The 5,089-nt window shown below is 43.6% G+C and overlaps 1 pseudogene across 1 annotated transcript in view; it reads left to right on the top strand.

Moving 5' to 3' along the window:
• LOC308149914 (condensin complex subunit 3-like) overlaps window positions 1-2,085 on the top strand; it is a 22,609-nt pseudogene extending 20,524 nt beyond the window's left edge. The window contains exons 18-19 of the transcript in view: window positions 663-777; window positions 1,967-2,085. The product of the transcript in view is annotated as a condensin complex subunit 3-like (transcript). The remainder of the gene's footprint in view (window positions 1-662; window positions 778-1,966) is intronic.
• The last annotated feature ends 3,004 nt before the right edge of the window (window positions 2,086-5,089 follow it).

Here is a 5,089-nt window from a genome sequence, read left to right as displayed (position 1 = left end):
ACACTGCTGCACCAGGTCACACACACACACACACACACACACACACACACACACACACACATTATCACTAGTGCAACCTGGGTTGTCTCACCTGCACTAATGCCTTGTCTCCTACTCTTCTTTTGTTGTCTCTTATGTCCTACTGACACGTTTATCTACAACTATATGCTTTAGTTATGAAGCCCTGTGTCTTTAGTTATGAAGCCCTGTGTCTTTAGTTATTAAGCCCTGTGTCTTTAGTTATTAAGCCCTGTGTCTTTAGTTATTAAACCCTGTGTCTTTAGTTATTAAGCCCTGTCTGTGTCTTTAGTTATTAAGCCCTGTGTCTTTAGTTATTAAGCCCTGTCTGTGTCTTGTGCTGCAATGCAACACATCAGGATCCCCAGCCTAAGACTTTTACTCTGTTACACTTGTGTAATGTGACGTAACAAATAAACTTGAACCACACACACACACACTCATACACACACACACACACATACACACACACACACACACACACACACACTCCTAACACAATTTGCTGCTGTATTTTTCTCATCTATTTTTATTTAATCATGACCCCCCCCTCCCCCACTCTCACCCCTTCTTCTTTCTATTTCTCCCTCCCCTTTTCTCTTTTTCTCTCTCCCCCCTTTCCTCCCCCCCCTCCCTCCCTCTAGGAGGTGAAGGACCGCGTGTGTCTGCGGGCCATAGAGAAGCTGATTGGTCAGCTGCAGGACTTCAAGACCGACCTCAGCGCCACCGCGCTACAGGCTCTGGACATCAACGCTGACGGTACGCACACACACACACACGCACACACACACACACACACACACACACACACACATTTAATATCTTTATTTGCGTTCACATTTTACAATAAAATTCTTGAACACAAACAGTATTAGTTGCACCAGCATAGGACACTCGATAATTCAAGCTTTACAATCTGTCTATGGGTACAGGTAGCAGCGTCTCCTCCATATGTGCCGGCTGCCAATTATTGCAGATATTGAGCAGAATTTTGCCACGGCCTTTGCTTTAGGCTTGGGAATTCCTGCCATCTGCAACCCCCTGACGACTAGTCTGTGGACATTACCAAGGCTTCCAAATATAAACACAAATAATTTACATTTGTACCCAAGCTGTACAATGGCATCTTTGAGTGGATGGTACTTCACAACTTTGGTAAGAAAGGCCTCTTCTAGGCTGTAGTCAAACGCGCAACCCACTTCCAAAATGATGACCCCTCTACTGTCCTCATCGACAACAACATCTGGTGTATTGGCTGCAACATTTGAAAAATAGTCATATTCATTATTGCACAGGTTGAACATGGTAGTTGAGACACGTGTGTTTATAGGTTTTAACAGAGGGTGTAACATGTGAGAGCATGTCCTTAACTAGCAAGTCAACAATTCTATCATGCCTAGCGATGTACATGCCTTTATATACAAAGCAGCCATTCAGAATATGTGACAGGGATTCAGTGATTGAATTCTGATCATGGTGCAGACAGTGGGGAGAGAATGTGTTAGGGTACCACAGAGAGAGATTGAGTCTAGTTGGGAGGACCTGTAATCTAGCTTTAACTGTAAAAGTGACTATATCCTGATCTACTGCATGGTTCTTAAATATTGAGTGAGAAACAGAATGATCAGTAGTAGGGAGGCAAGCTAGCTTTCCCTGTAGTTTTAAACCAGTCCAGTGTTGTTGCTGTCTTTGGTGCTGTAACCTAACAAGGTACCTCCGTGCATGGTCTGGTGACAAATGATGTTCTGTGTCAATAACAGTAGCCCTTACTGAGGTTGAACAGTCAGTTATAACATTCTCGGACACTGTTACAGTGTCTGAGTCAGACCTCACCCAGTCCAGGGAAACTCCAGTCCTCGCACAGAGGTCATTGAGGTCAGGCCAATCTGACCAGACCCCAAAACCAGCAGAGTGGGTGTCCATCTTGAAATTGGGCTTCCTCTTGAAGCCCAGGAAGCTGGGCTCACCCTCTCTTGCCACGGGAACTTTGCGGCGTCTCATGTCCAGAAACAAGGAGGACCTCGCAAGTTCTCTGACGGTCTTATCATCACTGTTCAGCATGTTTAACAAGTGTGAGAGGCGTGTGGCATTGTATATCCATTCCACGTTTGGAACACCAAACCCCCCCCACACACACAGAGTGCCCTTAAATACACACTGCTGCTATAAGGTTTGCTGACACACACAGTACACACACACTATATGGCCGTACTGGCAGTTCACACACACACAACACCACACATACACACCCAGCCATGCACACAGCCACACATACACACACATTCACACATACACAGGGATTAAAGTTCTCCGTCGCTACGACGGATTTCCGTCAATTTATTCCAAGTTGCGACGGATTTATTCCAAGTTGTGACGGATTTTACCTGGTGTAATATGATTTGTAGAGGCATACAATCTATTTTGATGTTGGTATTAGGTATATAAATGATATATAATAGCCTATATAGCCTACATATAGGCCTTTATTGGCTACAACTATGCGACAGTAACAGAGCGGGGTGCACTGACGCTGAACCCCTCATAGTGATAAGTAGGTGGACAATGCGTGGTGCTGAAATAGCCGACATGCGGTGTGTGGTTTGAAAAAAGTAACGCCAGCTCAGTAAATCATTCAAACTTAATGTTTACTTATAGGCTATGTGAATGTGACTGCACCACACATGTGAACAGTAACAAAGCAAATGCAGTTTAATTTTATGAAAAACATTGACAACAAAATCGGCGCAAAAAAAAAGCTGAATCCGCTTAGCCTATGCTCCTGAAACGACAGAGCACAAACACGCTACATTACTAGGGATAATAATTACAATGAGCCATTCATTAAAAATAGCAAAAATAATATTAGGCTATTAAATCTCACTTAATGAGAAAACTGGCATCTCCCATCGGTCACTATTTGTTGGCTATCTGGTGATATGGACGTCTTTGAGTGTCTAGAAAAGCTCTATAAGTCTTATTATTATTTATTATTATTATGGACGTCACTTTAATCCGGCAGTTCTCAAGGTTTTTATGCACCAATCGATTCCTCTAGCGCGTCTTTATCGCATTCATTGACGAAAAGGACGACTCGCATGTATAGGTGGAAGGGAACATTCATTGTGAGCACGTAAAATGTGAGTCTCTCACAACGGCTTTGCATTGATGAAACCAGGTAGGATGAACGCATAGTTCGCTGTCCATTCCTCTTTAAATGCCCTGTTTCCACCGTCAACTTTCCTCTTTAGACCTTTGGAGAGTGACATGATGTTTCTCTTGCTAGCTAGCAGGTTAAATGTTTAGCTAACTTCACCCGGCACGCAAACAACCAATCCAATAATAATGTGACCATGTAAGTCTGGGAGGAGGGGGGAATAATTATCAGAGTAAAAGTATGTTCAATAATTATTAGAATAAGTTAGGCTGCGCTACATCGTCAGTCCACACATTTATTATTCCAAACTATGGAAAAGGGTGAAACTACGTTTCAACGTTGTTGAGAATCACAACACAAACTCGCTAGTCAAGCCAAAATACAGCAGCGAAATGGATTGGACTGCTACCTAGTTAACTAGAACACTACTTTACATTGTTAGCAGGCTCACAAAACAAGCCGTGTTAGTTGACTAGCGATGTGTCATTGATTTTCTACAACGCGGAAATGTTTCGAAAGAAAAGTCAAAGCATTAGAACGTAGAACGGAAAATCGCACGCACGCTTTGCGCACGGAAAGCCACCGGCCCCGATTTGGCCTGAATTGTTTTTTCCGTCAGGAGATTTTTTTTTTGCTTTAATCCCTGCATACATACACACCCAGCCACGCACACACCAGACAACCACCCAGCCTCTGGCTTTTCAGCAGGAGTGTTTCCCTCCTTCCTGTCTGACAGGAAGTACACAGCTACTCAGACAGGAAGTACACAGCTACTCAGACAGGAAGTACACAGCTACTCAGGCTACTCTCCTCCCTTAACACCATGATGCTGCTTTATGAGGACGCTCCTCAGTGGAGTAGAGAAATGCCCTATGGGCCTCACTAAGCTTCCCTCAACCCCCCAGATACAGCTCTGCTCATCTAGGGAGGAAATACACAATCAGGATGTGTGTGTGTGTGTGTGTGTGTGTGTGTGTGTGTATGTTACGGTACATGTGGGAAAACTAGGGTTAGGGTTAGGTGCTAGGGTGACTTGGTACATGCTGGCATGTCGAACCCTAACCCTAATCCTAAACCTAACCCTAACCATAGCATCCTAGCACCTAACCCTAACCCTAGTTTTCCCACATGTACCGTAACATATATATATATATATTCGATTGAATGGGGAAGTGTGTGGTCCGTGTATATTTATTTACTTACTTATTTTCTTACTTCCTGATCTTCAGTGAAGAGGCCCAGGAGAGGTGATGATGTCATACACACACTCAAATGACTCGGTCGGAGCTAACTGTTGTATAATAGTAATAGTGAATAACAGGATGTTGGCGTTGTGTGTAGGTGTGGGCCAGAAGAAGACCACCACCGCAAGGAGTGCCAGGAAGCCCAGCAGGACTGCAGAGTCCTCAGAGGAGAGGTGAGCCTGCTCTCTACCAATCAACACTTCCTGGGTCTGCTTCATCAGTTTCTCTGGGCCACACAGACCCAGTCAGTCATGCTGCGTTCAAGCACTCCTCTGAAATAGGACGGTCTGTCCTACATGTCAGACTGCAGCCTCCTGAGTTCAGCTCTCCGTCAACCATAACCCAGTCATGCTGCCTTCAACAGGGTATCCGCGGTGTCTTGAAAAGCATTCAAAGTTGCTAAATCAATTTTGGGACAATCAAGACCCTTAATAAGTATTTAAAAAGTCTTATCACGATTTTATGAGGTCTTGAATTTTGTAGGTATTTTTCTGAATTAGACTCTGTCCAAAGAGTTTGAGTCCTAAAAACTTTTAGTCAAACTTCGTGAATTTTTTAGTTTTATTAAAAAAACAAAGATGAACCGGAACATTCTGTTGTATGATAGTGGTCTAGTAGTCTATTGCAAACTAAAACTGTTAAGTTAAAGGTGTCACTGATGTAAACGGTTACA

Source organism: Nansenia antarctica, assembly GCF_963989245.1.
Source record: "Nansenia antarctica genome assembly, chromosome: 2".
NCBI lineage: Eukaryota > Metazoa > Chordata > Actinopteri > Argentiniformes > Microstomatidae > Nansenia > Nansenia antarctica.
This window is presented reverse-complemented; position numbering and strand designations above follow the sequence as displayed.